This window comes from Mesoplodon bidens (genome assembly GCF_964165515.1).
Source record: "Mesoplodon bidens genome assembly, chromosome: 5".
Lineage (NCBI taxonomy): Eukaryota > Metazoa > Chordata > Mammalia > Artiodactyla > Ziphiidae > Mesoplodon > Mesoplodon bidens.
The window spans coordinates 109,020,655-109,043,590 of NC_138161.1; the positions used below are offsets into that span (position 1 = coordinate 109,020,655).

The 22,936-nt window shown below is 47.4% G+C and overlaps 1 pseudogene across 1 annotated transcript; it reads left to right on the forward strand.

Moving 5' to 3' along the window:
* The first annotated feature begins 20,267 nt into the window (after positions 1-20,267).
* Positions 20,268-21,379, forward strand: LOC308617656 (zinc finger CCHC domain-containing protein 9-like; annotated as a pseudogene). Its single transcript has 2 exons — positions 20,268-20,583; positions 20,793-21,379. The product of its transcript is annotated as a zinc finger CCHC domain-containing protein 9-like (transcript).
* The last annotated feature ends 1,557 nt before the right edge of the window (positions 21,380-22,936 follow it).

Here is a 22,936-nt window from a genome sequence, read left to right on the forward strand (position 1 = left end):
GTCACCGAGGGGTGCAAGCCTCTCCCTGGTATGAATTAGCCGGCACTGCCGTAGAGGTTTATTCAGAACAGAAGTGCTTGGCCAGCGCGCGCTGCCAGTCCCGCCCGTAGCGCTCCACATATTGTAAACATTATCCACACACAGGAGGGGCCCCGGCATCTGTGGGGACAGGCAGTTTAACGGGTTATAAACGGTCCTGTTCCCAAGCATCCTTCTGTTGACACAAAAAAAAGTGTCTCTCTCTCCCCTCACTGTGTAAATAGAGCCCACAGACGTTCCTCAACTCACTGCCCTGAAGCACGTGGCCTTCTCAGTGCCAGGAAAAACAAGCCCGCACAGGAAAATAACCCACCCTGAAACGTGGCAAGCCAATGGCTCAGGGCCGGGTGGTCCCTGGTTCCCACACACGAGTTTGGTGCGTGGCCTTCACCCGCCAAAATCCACACTCCGGTCATGCTGAGTCAGGAGGGAGGAAGGTGCTAGGCCATGGCCCGTTGCTCAGGAGGCTGGAACCCCCATGGCTGCCACGGAACTGCCTGTCAATCCAGCCACCACATCAGCCCCGAATCCAGGCCAGCAGCTGGCCAGCTGTAGACCAGCTGTTGGCGTGAGGAAAGCCAGCAAGCAAGAGTCATCACGGTGGAGGAACAGTTTTCATCTTAAAAGGGGGCCCCGCCCAGATGCCCAGGAAAGTGCAACTCGTCACGGAAGTATGCAGGGTTCCTTCAGGCAAATTCGTATGGACGGAGCAGGTGACGTTTCTCTTGTTTCCATCTGTACCACAGAAAACATGCATGCCAACGGCCTGCCTTTTCAGGGCTGGGATGGTCAGAGGTGCCCCTGCAAAGTGGAGCCAAGAACCAAAGAGAGACCGAGACCGCCTGCCCCAGGCCTGTACCATGGGAATTTGGCGGTAGAGCCAACCTAGAACCCATATCCCGAGTCCATTCTCTTTTTGCCAAGCCCCATTTTCTATGAGTCACAGAACTGAGGAGAAAATATCTGCCACCCGCCGCCTCTGGGACCCACTCACCTCAGGTGGTCCTCTCCCTCCTTCCCTCTCTCTTCGGACCTTGGAGCCAGCAAGCTTGCTCTGATCACAGACTTGCTGTGCCCTAGGCCTGGAGTGCCCCTCCCCAGCTTATGTGGCTGGCCTCAGCTCAAAAGTTGCCTCCTCCAGGAAGCCTTCCCTGACCTGCCGAGAGTTAATTCTCTGCAGAGAACACTCTGGTATTTTCTTGTTTACATTACATGTGTGTGTGTTTAATGTCTCCTCCCAATAAAATTTAAATATAAGGAGAGTAGGAACTGGGCAGTGCTTAACAAATATGGTTCAGTGACCGACATAATTTCATTTTTAATTGCTGAAAGCCCAGAGTTGGGGGAGATATTGAATACTTGTGGAAATATTGTTAAACCGTATATTCTGAATAATGCAGGAGTTTCCCTCAGGTGGCTCCCAAGGTCCCTGCACCCTGAGCCAGCACCTCCAATGTAAACGAGGTGCTTCATGCTCACAGACTCTCTGATGCCTAACAGTGAAAGAAGGATACAACACTTTCCTGGTCCCTTAAAAAGAAAATGGGATTTCCTGAGAATAACCTTCTGCTTTCTTCACTCACAGAAGGAAAGCTCAGGAGATGGGGTCGATGGCACCCACCCCTCCCTCTCCCTCCCATAATTGTTTCCCTCCCTTCTTCCTCTCTCATCCTGAGTATTTGTCATTCTCTGCTTGTGGCAAATTGCTTTTCATCTTTGAAACGCAAGAATGGTTGGTAACCAAGACAGCCTGGGAGTTTTCTTTTTTTTTACAAGCGGGGGATGTTTAGAGATAGAAACACTATTGATCACTTCCCCCAATAACAGCGTCATTGAAATTCAATTGACTAAGCATTTGTGGGCAGCCTGTGAGGCCAGTACTTCACCAGTCATCCTGGTGATGCAGAGACAGGTCCTGCCTTGGAGAAGCTCTCAGGCCAGTAAGAAAGATGATTTCGACTCAACAAATGTTTTCTTAATCACTTACTAAATGTTAGACACGAGCGGCCCACAGTGAATGAGGAATGGGCCTGCCCTCAAGCAGTTCATCATCGCGTGGAGGAGAGAGTCCTGATAATTTCTATGCTCTGTTTGAGGTCCTGTGGAGGAGAAAAGCAGGTGAGAGGAAAGGGCGGCAGGTGCCTAGGGAGCAGACCTGGAAGTTAAGCTAAGCATCAGGGGAAGGTGGGAGTGCACCAGGTCAAGGTAGGGTTGGGGAAGGGGGCTAGTTAGCCAGAATGGGCTTCAGGCAGAGGGACAGCAGGGGCAGAGGTGGCCAGTGCTTGCTGGGTCCAAGGACTGAAAGGAGGCCCGCATGGCTGGAGGAGGGAGGGAGGTGGCCTTGCAGACAGGCAGGGAAAGCACGGAGGGCAGGTTTGGCAGAATGGTGAGTAGTCTGTTGCAACAAAACGATAGGGCAAGCGTGAGGGGCGGCAGTGAATAGAGCTTAGACTTTATCGTGTGAGCAGCGGGGAGGCCAGGTGGAAGTGGGGAGAGGGCAGTGGGGAGATCAGTCTGGAGGCTGTTGCCAGGGTGAGAAACAGATGACAAGGGGGAGGGAGTGGGGGATTGACAGCTACCATGACAGTAGCAGGGTCTTTCCACTCCCCTCACCCATGAAGCCCGCACTTCAAACGCCCTCTCAGACCCCATCCCCCGATCTTCTCCACTCCACCCCCACTGCTTCACTGCGCCCCGCTGGAGATAGTGTCAGAAAATAAGAGCTTCTAGAGAAGATCTACATTCAGATATGGGGAGACAAATGGGTCTGAGAAGTCGGAACAGCTCATCCTGAAAGCAGATGTCCATGAGGTACCTCCCCGACCCAAAAGATTCCCAGCCACTCCTGTGTTCACGCATGCGCATGGATGACCGCTTATTCTAAATTACCAGCAATGGGAAATCAACCGGGAGAACAACATCCTCTTCAAGAAAGTCCATCCTGATTTACACCTGGGAAAGTGGGGACCCTCGGGCACTGGGAGACACAGTCGATTGTGGAACACTTTTTCTCTGTGAGAAAGTGCATCCCCTGCTCCAATCAGCTGGTTTACAACCCTTTGGTGCAGTGATGCATGGGGGCACCTGGATTTGCTTGGTGTGGTGCGAGGCAGCAGGGGGTGACGGAGGAGGGGTTCAGGGCTGAGCAGCCACCACGGGGCCTGGGCTCCCTTCCAGGCTCTACTACTGCGTGGGTTCCTTCCTTCTCTGGGCCTCAGTTTCCCAATCTGGAACACAGGGGGTTGAGCGGCCGACACTGAGACACCTATGGCCTCTGATCTCTCCTCCCTAGGTGTGGGTGTGCCAGTCACTGGCTACCCCACCAGGACTGGGGAACGCCTTCCACCTCCTGCCCAGGAGCCAGGTCTTCCCATTAACTCCATCTGTCTCTTAACACTGTGCTGAAAAGGAGCGAACGCCAGGCACAGCTGCTAGCCAGCACATAGCTCACTCACAGGGTGGCGTGTGCATCTGATGGGCAAAAGCCCCTTCCCAGCCGGCCTCCCCCAGCTGGGCCTAGGCAAGGTTTCAGTGGCTGCTGGTGGGCAGCCGCCCACCCAAAAGCACTCTGGTCTATTCTACCCCCTCACGCCTTTCTAACTGGGCCTTGGATGGCTTTCAGGTTTCAGGCATGCTCACTGCCAAGGCCTCCACCCAGCCTGTAACCTGAGGAAGGTGCCAGAGGCCTGTGCCAGGGGGGCCAGCACCGCCGACCACAGGCAGGCCGGGGAGCACAGCCTGGGCCTGGATAGGCCACTAGGGAGGGGAAAGAGCGGAGGAGGAGGGTGCCAGGGCTGTGCCTGTGTTTCCAGAGGCAACTGTGGAACCTGGGCTGGAAGGGAGCTGAGCAAGGCAGGAAACAGTGGTGGGGAAACAAGTCACCTGGTCAGAGAAATAAGGAGGGTTAAGGTGAAGGAAGTCGAGCCAGCGCTGCAGCAGGACAGAAGGCAAGAGAAGGACGACCTCCTGCCTCCACATAGTGGGAGAAGCGGGGCCTGGGAGGGCGGGCAGGGCGCTGACCTCCTGAGGAAGCACTGGCCCCAGGCCCGGCTGGGTTGGCTGCAGCTCTTCTTGGCTCAAACTCCCTTGGAAACAAATCTCGTTCCTCACGTCTTCTACTTGGCTAACAATGGAGTCAGAGCTGTTGGCTTGAATCCTTTTTTTTCTTTTTAACCTTGCTCCCTCTTTTTCTCTGCTGCTTAAAAAAAAAAAAAAAAAAAAAAAAGTTTGAACCAAGACATAGTGCGAATGCTTTTACTTCTGAAAATTTCTTTAAGAAAACAGTGGTGCTCACAATAAAACGGCAGTGACCCCAGTGTTTGCACAGCACTTTTGTGTGTATAAAATCCTCACGTGGATATTTGCTACAGTCCCGAGCTGCAAACAAGGCAGGTGTTACCCTCCCCAGGCCCAGGGGGGAGAAGGGGCTGCCCAGGTCACAGACAGGTCAGGTAAGGACCCAGGGACCCGGATTCTGCCAGAGAAGACCCTGGGGCACATTCCCCTGCGGCGCCTCCAGGCCACAACAGCACCCTACAGGAAGGAAGCCCAGCCGCCCACAAGTCAAACTTCCCTCTAACTTTCTGCCCTGGGTAACCTCACTTAACGACAACTGGGTGGCACGCGGATACAATCAGAGCTGAGGAACTGCCGCACCGGTCCCCACGGGGACAAATCTTCTCTCCCTCCCGGACCGAAAAGGAAGGGTAGTGAGCGCCTCTACATTTCTCGTGCTCCAGCATCTTCCAACGTGATCTCATTTTCAACACAACAGCAACCTTGCAGAGTGGATATTAATGTTACCCTTTTATAAGTAAGAAAAGTGAAGACTGGCAAGGCACCACACAAGGAAATATGGAGCCAGGATTCAAACTCAGGTCTCTCTTGCCTCTGAGGCCCACGCTTTCTTACTACCCCTGTGTTGCCACCTCCTGAATGCACGTGGCCTCTGTGCAGAGCTTCCCTTGCAGAGGGGGCAGCCACAGTGCACGCAGTGAGCGTGGGTAGATGGCTCAAGGCGGTTCTGAACAAATCCCTTCTGGGGCCCTCAGGCAGAGCCCATGCCCGCCATGGGGGCTGGACTCACCGCGTGAGCTCTGAGGTCCTTCTCCAAGTCTAACAGCTCTGGGACAAATAGGAAAAATAGACTCAACTCTAAAACTCCTTCACTGAGTCCCTTCCACATGCCTCACACAGAGCAAGGGACCAGGGCGGGCTTATGCCATACTTGTCCTTGTCCTCACTGGGCTTCTAACAGGAAGGGAATGGACCATGAGCATGACACAGTCGCTTCTTCTGACCTCCTGTTGCTGTAGGTGAAAATAGGATATGGAAAGATGGAGGGGCTACAGTCACTACAACTCAGAGAGTTGGAGTCCGCGGGGTCCTCAGCAAACTCTTCTCCACGGACAAGCGCAGAGTATCCCGTAACCCATCTTCCTGCCTGGTCGAGAAGCCCCTGGAGGAGAGGCCTCTATAAAGCACAACTGACAGTGTGGTTCCCTCGCAGCCTCCTGGGCACAGAGGCATGGGCCTCACCACATAGGGACATATACTCCAGGGGCTGGGTTGGGCATTATGCAGTCTCACCTTTGAGGCCTGGGCGGGCTGGGGGCAGAGTTTGGGGACCCGCCTGTTGGGGCTCCTCTCAGTAATTTCGATTCCACACTCAATGGAACCTACCACTGCCATTCACTGTGCGGGGTTGGGAAGGACTTAGCATGTTGAAGCCCAGCCTTCAAGGGGCTCTCGGGCCACTGGGGCAGCCAGACCCGCTTTGGTCTAAGGAGAAGTCAAGGGGGCTAGGCGCGGTACGGGTTCTGGCAGAAGAAGCCTCGGGGAAGGCCACACAGAGGAGATGACACTGCGAAGGGTCTTGATGGGTGGAGCTGGAAGGGAGAGAGAAGAGCTGGTTGTATAAGAGCGAAGCGAAGCACAGACCCAGCCCTGGCCCGGCCCCACCCCAGCTGGGGGCTCACCTAGCTTCTCCAAGGCTATTCCCTCATCCGTGGGTCGGAGGAAGCAATTCTCGGATCCTGGGAAATACCACCCGTGCACACACCCCTCACACACTCGCCATCCAGACCCCTCTTTCTTTCTCCCCAGCCACTCCTCCCTCAAACATACCCTCTCGGAAACTGGACACTCACAGAACAGAAATAACACATAGAACATAAATGCTGGGATGGCCCTTGGTCATCAGTCAGTGTATCCTGACATTCTGCAAATGTGTCTGAGGCCCAGCCATGTTGCATGACTTGCCCAGGGTGGCAGAGCCAGGATGAGAAGGTCCATGTCCATCACGGCCCTGGTCACACACTTGGGACATCTTTAGATCATCTTCTTTTTGGGGAGAGAGGGTCAACGTTTCCCACCCCATCCCCTCCCTGGCCCTTGGGGTCAGATCGGGCCCTCGCTGTCCTCTCCCACTCATAGCAGCTTCATGCATCCACCCTGTCCTGGTGTCTATTGCTGCCATGTGTCCAAGTCAGGATTTATGGGGTTGGTCCCCAGCTGTGGAAGTCAGTATCAAATTAATGGAACAGTTCCAGATCCAGACCAGAGGCCCTGAGGCCTGTCTCACTCATGGGGCCCTGTCTGTCCTCACTGGGGGCCTGAGGGCTTCCTTCCTGGAGGCCTGTGTGGAGGACTGGACGGGCGAGGGCTTGTTAAGGGAGCCAAGGAGTCTGGGCTGCTGTCGAGGGGGAAGTGTGCATGTGATAGAGGACACCAGGGATAGGGCCTGTGTGAACAATGATTACTCCCTTGACTGACATCTCACAAGACCCCAAATGTCAGCGGTAGAAGCCATCATGCCCGCGGCAGCAGGGAAAACAAGGGTGGCAGGAGGGTGGCAGGCGACACAGATCACACTCCGGGTGTTATTTCCAGGCTGTGGCTGAGTCTATCTGTCACGTGGGGGAGAACAGCTGTTAGGGCTGGGGGTTCCTGCCTGGGCCCCGTGTCAAACTTCCGGTCCTCTCTGCAGGCTTTGTTTAGATTCCGATCATATCTCCCCCTGTGCCTCTGCTGGTGCACAGAGCCGGCAAAGCCGGTGAGGCTCTTCCTCAGGGGGCAGGCGGTTAGGAGAACTGCCTGGGGAGAATTCAGACATCCCAGGCCTCAAAGCAGAGCTACAAAGCCAGGAGCTGGCTGCTGCTTCGTGGCCCCGGCCTCCCTCAGAGGGCACTCAGGGTGTGAAAATAAACAGACATCTGCAGACATGCTTGCAGCCCATGGCACTTTCTAAGCCCCCTCCAGCTTGCGCCTCCTCTCTGATTGACACTTCAGCCTGGCTGAGTTTGATGGGACTCAGGGGCAGGAGCCCCTACTTACAGGGGAAGGAACCAAGCCTGCAAGGCTGTGGGTCCAGGCCCACACTGGGAGGGACGGTGCTCACGTTTGGGACAGGATCTAGGCGGTACGGAGAGACCCCTACCTGCAGCAAATATTACAGAATCTCAGAGCTGAAAAGGACTTCCTTGGAACCCCCCATGTTATGGCTGGGGCCACTGAGGCCCAGGGCAGGGACCTTCTTGCCCTCTGAGGGAAGCAAGGGACATTGTGTGGACCCCAGGAAGGCTGGGGATGGTTTCCTCTACTTGGAGGAAGCAGTGAATCGGAAGCACTGGAGAACTGGCCCCTTAGACAGGGTGGGAGGATGCAATGAGAGGACTCTATGGCAGCATCGGCCTCAAAGTCCACAGTGGTCCCTGCTGCAGATCTCCCACTGTGTCACCTGTCCCTAATGTAAAGTGCTCACAAAGCCAACACACAGAGGCCAACAGTGAACTCTCAGCCCTTACTGTGGTCGATAATTGCCAGCTCCTCCCTTAGAAACCAATCTCTAGGCTTCCATCAGGAAGCCAATGGACCAACATTGGAGAATGGCATCCTGGCGTCTTCTGACCTCCTGCTCCTATAGGTGAAAGCAGGTCACCAGAAGAGATAAGGGTGTATGGCGAGGAGAACACTGGGGTGGCAGGAAGAGCCAGGCCAGGTGAGAGGGCTCAGGCTCAGGGAATCGAAGGTTGCTTCTGACTGTCTCTGTGAAGTTTGCTAAAAGCCAGACCAATCAGGTGGTTATGAAGAGCTGCACACCGTCAACAGCAGGCGGGAGGAGAGCAGTAGTTCACAGATTGTACTGGGTACCAGACTGTCTCGGGAGCTTGTAAAAATGCAGATTCCTCAGCCCCTCCTCCAGATGCAGGAGGACTGTCGGCCACGTGGCCTCTGGGAGCACCGACCAGTCCTCGGTGGAGGTGGGGACAGTGCCAAGACTCCAAGCCCGCCACCCAGTGTGGTCCAGTGAGTGAGCCAGGCGGAGCGGGCCTGGCTGGAAGAGGGGCTGGGGCGGGGCCGGGGGTCAGAAGCTGGGCTACCCTGCAAGGAGCGCGGAGGAGCGGAAGGCAAGGGGGCAAGGCGGGCAAACGGGAGGGTGGTCTGGGAGAGCGCCAGGCACAGCGGGCTCTGAGTTCCCAACCACACAGGGCCTGGGGCACAAAGGACACTTGCTGAGTGAGGAAGACAAAACTCTAAATAGTGTGCACGGGCCATTACAGCTGTGCAAAGAACGCTAACAAAGAGAATATAGAGAGATGTAAAACAGCTACGGTCTCATGATCATCAGGTTCCTTTCCTTTCCATAAACTTTGCTTAAGTTCATAATAAAAAAAATAAACACAGGCAAATTACACTTACTTCACACAGTCATTTCTGGGTGGTAAGTTCTGTATTAAATTCAAAATTCATAGGCATGGGCTGAGCTTCCCACATCAGCCAAACATGAGCCCCAGGAAGGGGGGCAGATGTAGGGGCTGTTATGCTCTCAAACGGCCCCAGAAGTGACCCTCTGTCCCCACCAAACCCTATGCCACCGGGGCATCCCCTGCTGTGGCCACACCACTCAGAACATAAAGACCTGAGCTCACAGGCTGGCAGGGCTTTGCCAGATTCAATTCTTCTCGTCCGTTAGTGGGAACACGGGAGCCAAAGGAAGCCTGATGTAGTGGAAAGAGCACTAGACAAGAAGTCGAAATATTTAAGTTCGTTTCAAGAACCAACTCGTCATTTGTGAAAACCGGTCGGTGACTTCCCCAGCAGGGCCTCAGTTCTCCCAGCTGCACAGTGAGAGAAAGCAACGTGACACAGTGACCCCAGGGTAGGGGTTTCACACACCAGACGCAATCTCCTGGTTTCTCCACGGTTTCACGGTGGGTCAGGAATCGGGCCTCAAGGTCCCTCCCGAGGCTGCAGTCAAGACGCCCACCAGGGCAGCAGTCAGCCGAGGCTCAGCTGAGGGAAGAGCTGCTTCCAGGCTGCTGGGGGCCTCAGAAGACCGTTTCCAAGCTCACCTACGCAACTGCTGGCAGGCCTCGGTTTCTCAGCCTGTGGGCCTCTCCCCTGGCTGCCTCACACCCTAGCAGCTGGCTTTCCCCAGAGCAAGTGATTCAAGAGACAGGGATGGAGACAGAGAGAGATGGAGAACCCAAGACAGAAGTGACCATCTTTTTATAACCTAAACTTGGGAGTGACAGCCATCAGTTCTGCCATATTCTCCTCTCTAGTGGGCTGGTCACTAAGTCCAGTGCACACTCAGGAAGAGGTAACCGAGCTCTGCCCCTTGAGGGGAGTCATACCAGAGAACTGTGGACATAGCTTTAGAACCACCATAGGGAGTTAGATCCAATGATCCCTACAGTTTCTGGGGCGGTGACTCTGGCTCCCCACCACCCCGTTCCCCACTCCCCACCCCAGAGCATCAGGCATGTTGGACATAAAAGGATCAGAGATCTCTGCTGACCTTTCTCCTGGCGGGCTGTGTTCTCAGGAGAGAGGACCTGGAGAACGAGAAGGTGTGCTCCTCAGAGGGATGCACAGGTCAGGAGGGCTATGAGCCTTGTCAATGAACCCGGTGCCTTAGCACAGCTGCTGAAAGAGTTCTGTTGGCCAGTGGACATAGCACCTGATGTGGGTGCCCCCATACCGCCGCGGCCAGGTGCGGGTAATGCAGGATGTCTGACCACCTTGATGGTCTGGAACCCGGTAGCTGGGCGTGGAATCCTCCCCAGCCCACAGCAGGGACAGGCTGGCAGGGACTCCCCATGTTTCCCTCATTCCTCCAAAGGGATGGGAAGGAGAGATGCTGCAGCATGGGGATGAACCAGGAGGAATAGTCAATGCCCTCCTAGAGACCAGGAAGAGAAGGGAGTAGAAACTCATTCAGAGTCAAACTTTCTTTTTTTTTTTTTTGCGGTACGCGGGCCTCTCACTGTTGTGGCCTCTCCTATTGCGGAGCACAGGCTCCGGACGCGCAGGCTCAGAGGCCATGGCTCACGGGCCCAGCCTCTCCGCAGCATGTGGGATCCTCCCGGACCGGGGCACGAACCCATGTCCCCTGCATTGGCAGGCGGACTCTCAACCACTGTGCCACCAGGGAAGCCCCAGAGTCAAATTCTCTTAAAGGGCCTTGTTGTAGTGTGAGGTCAATAGCCTAAGTTTAGTGGGTTTGAATATTGGTTCTATCATTACTAACCTCTCCAGGCTGGTTTCCTTATCTACAAAATTGGCATAAGATAGTCTATACCATAGCGCTGTGAAAATTAAATGAGATCATCCATTAAGGCCCTTAGAACAGTTACTAGGACATAATTAGTCCTCATAAATAACATATGATTATTAATATTAGGATTACAAAAGACATCAGAGTTCACCCAGTTCAACGGCACACCAGGCACGTGAATTGCCCCCAATTCACTATGACAGATGACAGAGGGTTCTTGGGGCACTACTTGAATATGTTGAGAGCCTGGGAGCTGACTACCTGCCCTGGACATCTGCTGACCCGCAGACTAAGAGCTCGCACCAGACCTAGAGCCAGCCGTAGAGCACAGTGTCGACCCACAGGTGGACAGCTTGGACCAGACCTGGGGCCATAATCAGCCCCTCTGTGGCTGCCCCCTGCACCTCCATCCCTTTTGCCTCCCAACAGCAAACAGTAGTTTTGAATTTCAAATAGCCCCCTAACAAACAGCCCCCTGTCAAAGAAAAAATAAAAGTATACAGCCCAATTTAACTTAGTGCAAAGCCCACATGGGCAATCCTGCAAACATTTTACTTAGCCTTACTTACGTCTTGTTTCCTTTTGGAGGTAAATCATAATTGAAGCATTTAGTCTAAAAACCTGTGTGCTAAGGTGATGGGTAAGGAAGATGTTTATCCGTAAGGCTAGCTAAAACAGTTCACACTGGAAGTGTGTGAGTGGGCATTTGGGAGGGGTTGCGTTGTGTGTGTAGTTAGAGCTGAAAGGGTGTATGTGTGTATGAGTACATGGCAGTGAGTGGCATGGGTTGTTATGTGCATGTGTGTATATGTGTATGTGTGTGGGGAGGGGAATGCTTACTTTTGGGTGTGGGTGTGGGTGTGGTGAGGACCACCTTGGTGCTCTCTGGCCAGGATACAACATTTTCCGACTGCAGAACAATCACAAATTTGGGGGCACATTTCTCTTTCTCCCAGTTTTCCCACTCTCCTCAGGAAGCTGCAAAGGTTGGCCAGGATTTGAGATTTTTCTCACTGAAGTCTCTGGAGACACATTCCAATGGTGAACATAGAACACAAACCAGAGAAATAAAATCACACCTAGTGCCTCAAAGGCACAAGGGAGGAGGGTGTTGAAAACCCCAAGGACAAAGGCTCGAAATTCTGCAAACCCACAGCCTTTGGGAAGAGAGGAGGCTTAGCTTCTCCCCCACCCCAAATTCCCAGTCTGAATTTTTAAAATCAGCTTTATAAGCAAACATCTGCCACTCCCCATCTTCTGAAGGAAGGGTGAAGATCGGGATAAGGCATCTTTGTGTTTTCATTAGGTATTTTAGCAAATGCAATGAGGACATTCAGATTCGATTTCCCTGTTTTGTACACACACAGAAGTCTGTGCTAAGAGGATTACTTTCCTGGAGCCGCATCCTTCCTAAAGGCCCCGGTCAAAGGAGACTCTTGTTAAACAGCATTCTCTCTAATTCCTCTGGCTTTCTTCCTGGCCTCAGCGTGCAGACATCTCGCCTGCTCCTAAATCCACCCACCTCACAGACTCCAGGATAAAGGTGGTCCGGCCCCTGCATTCTCCTCCCGCCCCTGGTTCCTTAATAAAGCTGAAGATGAACATTAGCGCTTGGTTCCACAGCAGCCGAAAGGGAAAGGGCAGCCTCGTCCAAGCCCTGACGCCCCCTCGACGCCCCCATAGAAAAATGTAGCCTCTTCGCCTCTGCTCCAGTGAATGGCTCTTCGAGGGTTTCCATTAGGGCTGGGTCTGCTGGTGCAGAAAGCCTCACAGATGTTGACATTTTTTTCATCCCTGGGTTAAGATGTCTTCCATAAGCTTTTATTCCCCATTTGTTACTTCTTTATTATCTGGGAGGTTTGGCCTCCTCCCTCTTCTCATTGCTCTGAAGAGAGCAGCGGTAGCTGGGCCTGTCATTATCTCGGCCCTTTTCTCTGGCCTCTAGAGGCGGCCAGGGCCTCGGGCCCCATTGTGGGGGGACAGCAGGGAGCTGAGGCAGGCCGGCCACTCCTCAGACCCTTTTGTGCGGCAGCCCCTCCTCCCCGCAGCTTGGCTCTGGGATGTGAAAGGTCAGAGGCACGCCAAGCTTCCATACCTGAGCTTTTTGTTGGGGGCTGGAGGCAAATGACTCCAGAAGCAATTTCTTGGAAAGCAGCCTAGAGACTCTCTTCTCCCTGTTACTGTGCACCCTGTAACACACCCCTTGGGGTTGGGGGTGAAGGCACAGAGAGGGGGGATTTGCTTAGGTCATCTGTTCCCAAAATGCCCTGAGAAAAAAACTTTCTACCCAGAGAATGGCTCAGACATGAATTTGACCGGAAGCCTGAAGCCTCTGAGATGCTGAGAAAAATGTTTTGCGATAGAGTGTTCCATTGGTTTTTTTTTGTTCGTTTGTTTGTTTTTGCAGTACGCGAGCCTCTCACTGCTGTGGCCTCTCCCGTTGCGGAGCACAGGCTCCGGACGTGCAGGCTCAACGGCCATGGCTCACAGGCCTAGGTGCTCTGCATCATGTGGGATCTTCCCAGACCGGGGCACGAACCTGTGCCCCTGCATCAGCAGGTAGACTCTCAACCACTGCGCCACCAGGGAAGCCCGTGTTCCATTGGTTTTGACTATCCTTTGTCCCTAGTCCTGGAAGCCTGGAGCCAACCTGCAACCTCAGTTTTCTCATCTGTCAAATGAGAATAATACATTTTCCTCTGCCCATTTCATACAGTTACTCTGGCTATTCCATGGATCTAATGAGGTCATATAGAAATTGTTTTTCCAGATTATAGGATTGTATACAGTATCTTGCTCTGCAGTGGCTGTGTGGACCCTGACTTGACTATAAGCCATCATAAGATGCAGACTAATTTTTCTGAAAATTATAGACCAGAAATGCAGACAGATTTAAGGGCCTTGAGGCATCTGATTCCAAGCACTTTCCAGGCTTGATGCCCTGAGGGTGAGGGGACATCTCAGGGCAGGACAGGTCTCTGACGGTGGCAAATCCTCTGAGGCTTGATGTTGTACTCCTTAGAAGGCAGCTTTGGGAGGCTGGCTGGGGAAATTTGATGTGTGCTTCTATGTAGGGAAAGATGGAAACGGGCCCAGGGTTGCTCACTGAGCACCAGCTTAATATGAGCCAATTACGTACGACATGACTGGAATACACCAACAGGAACCTCAGCTGCCTTGTGGGAAGAAGGGGGACTCTAGGCTGCCCAAGCCTTGCCCCAAGTGTTGGGTCTTTTCTGGACATCACATTTTAAGGAAGCTATGTAGGCCCAGGACCCTGCTCAAGGAAAGGAGGTCAGAACCATGAGAGGACTAGAAATCCCACACTTCAAAGACTGGTTGGAGGGCTTCCCTGGTGGCGCAGTGGTTGAGAATCTGCCTGCTAATGCAGGGGACACGGGTTCGAGCCCTGGTCTGGGAGGATCCCACATGCCGCGGAGCAGCTGGGCCCGTGAGTCACAACTACTGAGCCTACGCGTCTGGAGCCTGTGGTCCGCAACAAGAGAGGCCGCGACAGTGAGAGGCCCGCGCACCGCGATGAAGAGTGGCCCCCGCTTGCCACAACTAGAGAAAGCCCTCGCACAGAAACGAAGACCCAACACAGCAAAAATAAATAAATAAATAAATTCCTACCCCCAACACCTAAAAAAAAAAAAAAAAAAAGACTGGTTGGAGGAGCTGAGGCTGCTTCCCCTACTGATAGTTCAGTGACATGTGTAGGAAAGGGGGATTGGGCTCGTTCTGTGTGGCCATGAGGGTTGGGACTGGAACTGGGAGTGAAAGCTGAAATGAAGAGGTTTTGAGCATATCAAAGGAAAATATTTCAAACGGTCATCAGAACTGTCTAAAATGGAGTGGGCTACTTTATGAGGTAGTGAGCATTCTGTCACTGAGGGTAATCCAGCAGAGTGGGATGTGGGGAGAAGATTCATCCCTGGAGCATTATTTAGGGCTCACTGTGTCAGGCCTGGCAAGCTCTTTCCAATCCTGAAATCCCTGAAATGTTTCCATTCTTCGCATTTGTTAAGAAATGTATCATTCCTTTTCTGGTGATTAAGTTAAATACAGTCAATTTGCACTTCCCATAATGCTTGAGTAATATCATACCCAGCGAACAAAAGTGAAAAAAAGCAGATAGAATACGATGCAGAGTCTATACTCTGCAGAGCAAATTCCCATATTTGCAGCTTTTAGTTGAGACCACATGCAGTTGGTACAGCGTTCAGGGTAGTGTAGGGAGAGAGGAGGGTAGGTGCTGGTGGAAAAAAAATTTTTTTCTGGCCTTGAAGCCAATGAAACTGTGATAGTGAAGAGAATGGGGTAAAGCTTTAAAGGGAAAGAAGCAGAAAGAAGATCCCAAAAGTCATCTGTCCACATCTCTGTCTAAACCTTGAACTATACATACACAGAGAAGATGAAAAGCAGCTGAGCTATTGGAGAAAGATCTGAACTGATATTGTCATTGCTGCTTAAGAAACAGAGTTTACAGTTTGAATTCAACCAAGATAACTGCCTGATAAAACAAAAGAATTAACATCCATCAGAGAAAATTACTAAACTCCAGAATCTATACAACTTAACACACATAATGTCCAGAATATTATCCAAAATTATTTAACACACATAGAACCAGGAAAATAGAACACATCATCAGCTCAAAGAACATCAACTGAGACAAACGTAAGATGACACGGATGTTGTAATTAGCAGACAAGAAATTTTTAGCATGTATTATAACTATCTTCAATGAAAAAAAGAAAACATGCTCACAATGAAAGAATACATAAGAAACCTCAACAAAGAAATGGAAATTCTAGAATTGAAAAATACAATATCTAAAAAATTTTTAAATCACTAGGTGAATTTAACAACAGGATGGAGGTGGCAGAGAAAAGAGAAGTAAACTTGAAGATGAAACATAGAAATTATCCAATTTAAAGAACAAAAAGAAAAAAGAGTGAGAATATAAATATAACCTAGCAGAGCCTCAATACATGTAGCCATAAAAGAAGAAGACAGGGAGAATGGGCCAGAAAAAAAAAATGGAAGAAATTAACAGCCAAAGTTTTCTCAAATATTGTGAAACACATAAATTTATAGGCTCAAGATGTTCAATGAATGACAAACAGTATGTTTCATTATGTATATAAAGAAATCTCATTAAGTCACACCATAGTCAAATGTTGAAAGAGAAAATCTTGAAAGAAGCAAGAGAAAATGTCATATTATATGCAGGAGAACAGCAATCCAATTAAGAACTGATATCTCATCAGAAGTTATAAAGTCCAGAAGAGAGCAGAACAACATTTTAAGTGCTAAAATTGAAAAAACAAAGAAATCCTGTCAACCCAGTATGCATGATCCAGTAAAAATCTTCAAGAATCAAAGAGAAATAATTTTCAGGTAAAAGAAAACTAAGCACATTTGTTACCAACAGAGTTGCACTACAGGAAATGCTAAGGAAGTTTTCCAGACTGAAAAAAAATGATACCAAATAGGAACTCAAATCCTCAGAAAGGAAAGAACATTAGAAATAGAAAATATCTGGATAAATACAAAACTCTACTTTTTTTCCTCTTAATTTCTTTACAATATATGTGACTGTTTAAAACAAAACTGTATCACTGCCTTGTTGGTTTATAACATATGTAGAGGTAATACACATAATAACTAAGGCATAAGGAATAGAGGGGTATGAAATTATAAGGTTGAACATTTTCTCCACTTTGTGTGAAGCACTAACTATAATAGACTGTGAAAAGTTAAGGATACATTACAGGGCTTCCCTGGTGGTGCAGTGGTTAAGAATCCGCCTGCAAATGCAAGGGACATGGGTTCGAGCCCTGGTCCAGGAGGGTCCCATGTGCCTCGGAGCAGCTGGGCCCATGTGCCACAACTACTGAGTCTGCGCTCTAGAGCCTTCGAGCCATGGCTGCTGAGGCCCGCATGCCTGGAGCCCATGCTCTGCAACGGGAGAAGCCACCTAAATGAGAAGCCCGCGCATAGCAACGAAGACCCAATGCAGCAATTAATTAATTAATTAATTAATTAATTTTTAGAAAAGGGAAATCTCTTTAAAAAAAAGGATACATTACATAAAGTTCTTAGAGAGACCATGGGAAAAAAATTTTAAGAATTATAGCTAAAAGTCAATATATAAATTAAAATGGAATTCTAAAGTTATCCAAATAATCCAAAAAAGGCAGGCAAGGAGGAAAACAACCCAGTAGGGGCAAGGAGAAAACAAAGTCATAGGCCCAATCCTAACCATATTAATAATTACATTAAGAATTAATGGACAGGGCCTCCCTGGTGGCGCAGTGGTTGGGAGTCCGCCTGCCGATGCAGGGGATACGGGTTCGTGCCCTGGTCTGGGAGGATCCCATATGCCGCGGAGCGGCTGGGCCCGTGAGCCATGGCCGCTGGGCCTGCGCATCCGGAGCCTGTGCTCCGCGACGGGAGAGGCCACAAGAGTGAGAGGCCCGCATACCGCAAAAAGAAAAAAAAAAAAAAAAAAAAAGAATTAATGGACAAAACAATCTAAGTAAAAGGCATAGTTGGTCACATTGGATGAAAATAAAAGCAAGATCCAACTATATGCTGTTTATAAAAATATACACATACTTTAAATATAAAGACGAAGACAGGCTGAAAGTAAATGGATGGTTAAAAAGAATATATATGCCATGCAAGCAATAACCATAAGAAAGTGTGAGGAGCTCTATTAATATCAGATTAAACAGATATCAAAGCAACTATAGTCCAATAAAAAATTAATTAAAAAATAGATATTGAGACAAAGAAATTAAAGAAGTAAAAAGAGACATTTCATGATGATGAAGCATGAATTCAACGAGAAGATTTGAAAATCTTAAGTATACATGTACCTCATAATAAAACTTCAAAATATGCGTGGTAAAAATTAACAGAATCAAAGGGAGAAATAGATAATTCCATGATCATAGTTGGAGGTTTTAACATCCACTCTCAGCAAGAGATAGAACAATTAGATAAATATAATCAACAAAGACATAGAAAATCTGAACAATTTCAACCACTCTGACCTAATTGATATCTGTAAAATGCTATATCCAACAACTGCAAGAATAATATTCAAATCTACATGGGGATCATTAGGAATCATGATATGCTGAGACAGAAACAAGTCTCTGCAAATTTTAAAAGACTGAAATTATACAAACTGTGTTCTCTGACCACAGTGGGTTTAATCAGAAATCAATAACAACAAGGTATCTAGGAAAATGCCAAATATTTGAAAATTAAATGACACATTTTAAAAGAATCCATAGGTCAAAAAATAAATCACAAGGGAAATATAAAAGTTTTAAAGAAATGAAAATTAAAATAGACTATATTAAAATAAGTGGCATGCACTAAATTAGTGCTTACAGAAAATGAATAGTTTTAAATGCTTATATTAGAAAAGAATAAATACCTAAAATCAGTAACCTAGGTTTCTTATAAATTATAAAAGAAGAGCAGTGAAACCCAGATCAAGTACAGTTGACCCCTGAACAATGTGGGGGCTAGGGGTACCAATCCCCCTGCAGTAGACAATCCACACATACCTTTTAGTAGCCCCCCCAATATATATTCAGTTCCTCCATATCTGTGGTTCTACAACCACAGAATCAACCAATCCAGGATCATGCAGCACTGCAGTATTCACTAGTGAAAAATACCCACATATAAATGGACCCACACAGTACAAACCTGTGCTGTTCACAGGTCAGCTGTATAAGGAAGGAAATAATAAAGATAAGAGCAAAAATCAATAAAATACAAAATGAACAAACAATTGAGAAAAATCAATGAAATGAAAACTGGTTTTCTAAACAGATCAATAAAATTAACTCCTAGCTAAGTTGATAAAGAAACAAAGAGAGGGACGTCCCTGGTGGTCCAGTGGGTAGGACTCCAACGCGGTGGGGCGGGGGTGGGGGGCCAGGTTTGATCCCTGGTCGGGGAACTAGATCCTGCATGTATGCCAGAGCTGAGAGTTTGCATGCCGCAACTAGGAGTCAGCATGCCGCAGCAAAGATCCTGTCTGCCGGAATTGAGACCCCGTGCAGCCAAAATAAATAATAATAATAAAAAAGAAACAAAGAGAAGATATAAATGGTCAGTATCAGAAAAAAAAGAGGTAACATTAGTACAGGCATCAAAAGGCTAACAGGGTTTATTACCAATAATTTTATGCCAATGTATTTGACAAGTTAGATAAACTGCATAAATTCATTGTAAGACAGAAATTACCAAAACTGACTCAAAAGAAAGTAAAAAATTTGAATAGCCTCATATCACTGAAAGAAATTGAACTTGTAAATAAAAACTTTTCCCTTAGAAAATTTCAGACCCAGACAGCTTCACTGGTATATTTTCCAAGTATTTAAAAAAGAAAAAATATCAATCCTACATAAACTTCAAAAAATGGAGGAAGAGAGAAAACATTTCAATCTATTTTAGGAGACCAGTATTCTCCTGACACCAAAACCAGACAAGGAGATGTGATCTCTTCGAAGAAAGAGAAAGAAAGAAAACTGAAGACCAATATCCCTCATGAACATAGGCACAAAACCCAAAATTTTAGATACAAAATCTAACAACATATTTTAAAGGATAATACTTCACAACCATGTAGATTTAACACAGGAGTGCAATATTGGTTTAAATTAAAAATTCAATCAATGTAATGTACCATATTACTAAAATAAATGAGAAAAACATTTGATCATGTCAATAAATGTAGGAAAAGTATTTGACAAAATTCATGATTTAAAAAACTCTCCAAAAAATAGGAATAGAGGTGAACCTCCTCAACTTGATAAGAAAGATTTTTTTTTTTTTTAACCTACAGCTAACATGATACTTAATGTTGAGAGACAATACGTTTCTTCTAAGACCCGGAACAATGCAAAAATGGCCACTCTCACCACTGCTATTCAGCATAGTACTGGAAGGTCTAGTCAGGGCAATGAGGCAAGAAAAGGAAATAAAAGACATACAGATTGAAAAGGAAAAAATAGAAGTCTCCTTATCTGCAAATGACATGATTGTATATTATTACAAAGTCTAATAAATCTATAAAAAAATTCTTAGAAGTAATAAGTGAGTTCAGCAAGATTGTAGGATGCAAGATAAACATTCAAAAATCAATTGTATTTCTGTATACTAGCAATGAAGACACAGACACTGAAATTTAAAATATAAAACCATTTATAATCACTAAAAAAACCTTAGGTGTACGTCTAACAAAACATGTGCAACACTTACATGCTGAAAATTTCAAAATGCTGATGAAAAGAATCAAAGAAAATCTAAGTAAATGGAGAGACGTACTACACTCATGGATAGGAAGACTCAACATAAAATATGTTAATTCTCCCCAAATCGATACACAGGTAAAATAAATGTTCTTTCAAAATCCCAGCAAGACAGTTGGTTGTTTGGCCTGAGGCGACCCAACACTGGAGCCTACCCGGCTCTTTGGTGGAGTTAATGGTGGACTCTGGGAGGGCTCATGCCAAGGAGTACTTCCCAGAACTTCTTCTGCCAGCGTCCTTGTCCCCACGATGAGCCACAGTCACCCCCCACCTCTGCAGGAGACCCTCCAACACTAGCAGACTGATAAACATCTGATGAAGCCATGACCAGGTGGGCACGAGTTACTACCACACAGAACAGAAGACCCTTCCCTGCAACATCATGGGAGGACATGAAGAAGGGGTCCTTTGAGGGGAAAAGCCAAAATCTACCAAAGAGTAAACAACTTGAAGCCAATAGTCTGTCCCTTAAAAATGATGCACCCCAAGCAAAACACAAAAAGAATAAAAAGAAAAAGGAGTATTTAAATGAAGATGTGAATGGATTCATGGAATATCTAAGACAAAACTCACAGATGGTTCACGACTGGGAAATGATAGCAACAGACAGTCAGGAAGTCAGGGAAGAAATTGCAGACTGTCTTTTTTTTTTTTTTTTTTTTTTGTGGTACGCGGGCCTCTCACTGCTGTGGCCTCTCCCGTTGTGGAGCACAGGCTCCTGACGCGCAGGCTCAGCGGCCATGGCTCACGGGCCCAGCCGCTCCGCGGCATGTGGGATCCTCCCGGACCGGGGCACGAACCCGTGTCCCCCTCATCGGCAGGCGGACTCTCAGCCACTGCGCCACCAGGGAAGCCCCTGCAGACTGTCTTAAAGAAAGACAGTCGCCGGGAAGGAAGACGATTAAAAAGACAAGCAGCAAAGAAAAATGCAATGGTATGTTTCCATTGTAGAAAACCTGGCCATGGGATTGCAGATTGCCCAGCTGCCCTTGAGAATCAAGAAATGGGCACTGGAATATGTTACCGGTGTGGATCCACAGAGCATGAAATAACCAAGTGCAAGGCTAAAGTAGACCCAGCTTTTGGTGAATTTCCTTTTGCAAAATGTTTTGTTTGTGCGGATCTTGTCCTGATAATCCAAAAGGACTCTATGCTGATGGTGGTTGCTGCAGACTTTGTGGCTCTGTGGAACATGTTAAGAAAGATGGTCAGAATTCAGATCGAATCGTCACAGTTGGTCGCTGGGCAAAGGGAATGAGTGCGGACTGTGAAGAAATTTTGGATGTGCCTAAACCACAGAAACCCAAAACAAAGATACCTAAAGTTGTTAATTTTTGATGATTAGTACTATCGTTTGTTGGCACCTCATTGTTAAACATTCGGAACTGGGCCTACTTCATAAGTTGGAGCTGGACTCTCCCTTGGAGTCCTGTATTGTAGAGATCAGTATAACCTAGGTGTGGTCAAACCAGTTCCTGAGTTCTGTCCATCAAGGCACACTTCTACCATTGTTTGGAGAAAATCACTGAAAAAAAGTATAATATGTTTAAAATGGATTTTCTAAAAGAATATATTTTTAACCAATAGAGCTTAGGTGTAACTAAGTGGTTATATACCTGACTGTAACAATCATCTTTCTCTAAAAACAAAATTATGCATTAATATGAACTATCCCTAAACATAGGGTACCTGCTTTGCATTAGGAAATGAATTTTTGGTTATATTGTTTTCTTGGTTCAAAGTATCAATTTATTATTATATTAGAAATTAATTTAAAATTGCCACAATTTTTTTTTTTTTTTTTTTTTTTTTTTGCGGTAAGCAGGCCTCTCACTGTTGTGGCCTCTCCCATTGCGGAGCACAGGCTCTGGACGCGCAGGCTCAGTGGCCATGGCTCATGGGCCTAGCCGCTCCACTGCATGTGGGATCTTCCCGGACCGGGGCACGAACCCGTATCCCCTGCATCGGCAGGCGGATTCTCAACCACTGCGCCACCAGGGAAGCCCAAAATCTGCATTTTTAAAATATTTAATAAAAACTTACTTGTTGTTTAAAAAAAGAAAAAATTTCAGCAAGACTTTTTGAAGACATGGACAAGCTTATTCTAAAATTTACATAGAAAAGCAAAGGAAGTGGAATAACTAAAACAATTTTGAAAAAGTGAGAGAAATTATTCTACCTGATCTTTAAGGCTCATTATATGGCTACAGTAATCAAGAGGGATAGATCCATAGATCAGTGGAACAGAATACAGAACCCAGAAATAGGCCCACACAAGTAGGGCCAACTGATTTTTAACAAAGTTGCAAAAGCAATTCAATGGGAGAAGAATAGTCTTTCTAACAAATGGTGCTACAGCAAATGGATATTTGAGGGTAAAAAAAATAAAGAACCTAAACTTCACACCTTTTACAATTAAGTTTAAATGGACCATAGATTTAAATGTAAAACATAAAACCATAAAACTTTTAGATAATAACATAGAAGAAAAATTTCAAGACCTAGGGCTTGGTAAAAAGTTCTCAGACCAAAAGTATCACCCATAAAATAAAAAATTGATAAATTGGACTTAATCAAGATTAAAAGCTTTTGCTCTGCAAAAGATCCTCTTAAAAGTATGAAAAGATAAGCATAGACTGGGAGAAAACATTTGCAAACCACATATCTGGAAAAAGAACTTATATCTAGAATATATTTTAAAACTCTCAAAACTCCACAGTAAGAAAACCAAACAATCCAGTTAGGGAATGGGCAAAAGACATGAAGAGACATTGTACTAAAGAAGACTTAGGGATGCAAATAAGCATATGAAAAAATGTTAAACATCACTAGCCATTAGAGAGATGCAAAATAAGATAACGATGAACTATCACTATGTACCTATTAGACCTAAAATTTTAAAAATAGTCATAGTACTGGCAAGGATGCAGAGAAACTGGATCTTTCATACATGTCTGGTGGGAATGTAAAATGTTACAGCCACTCTAGAAAA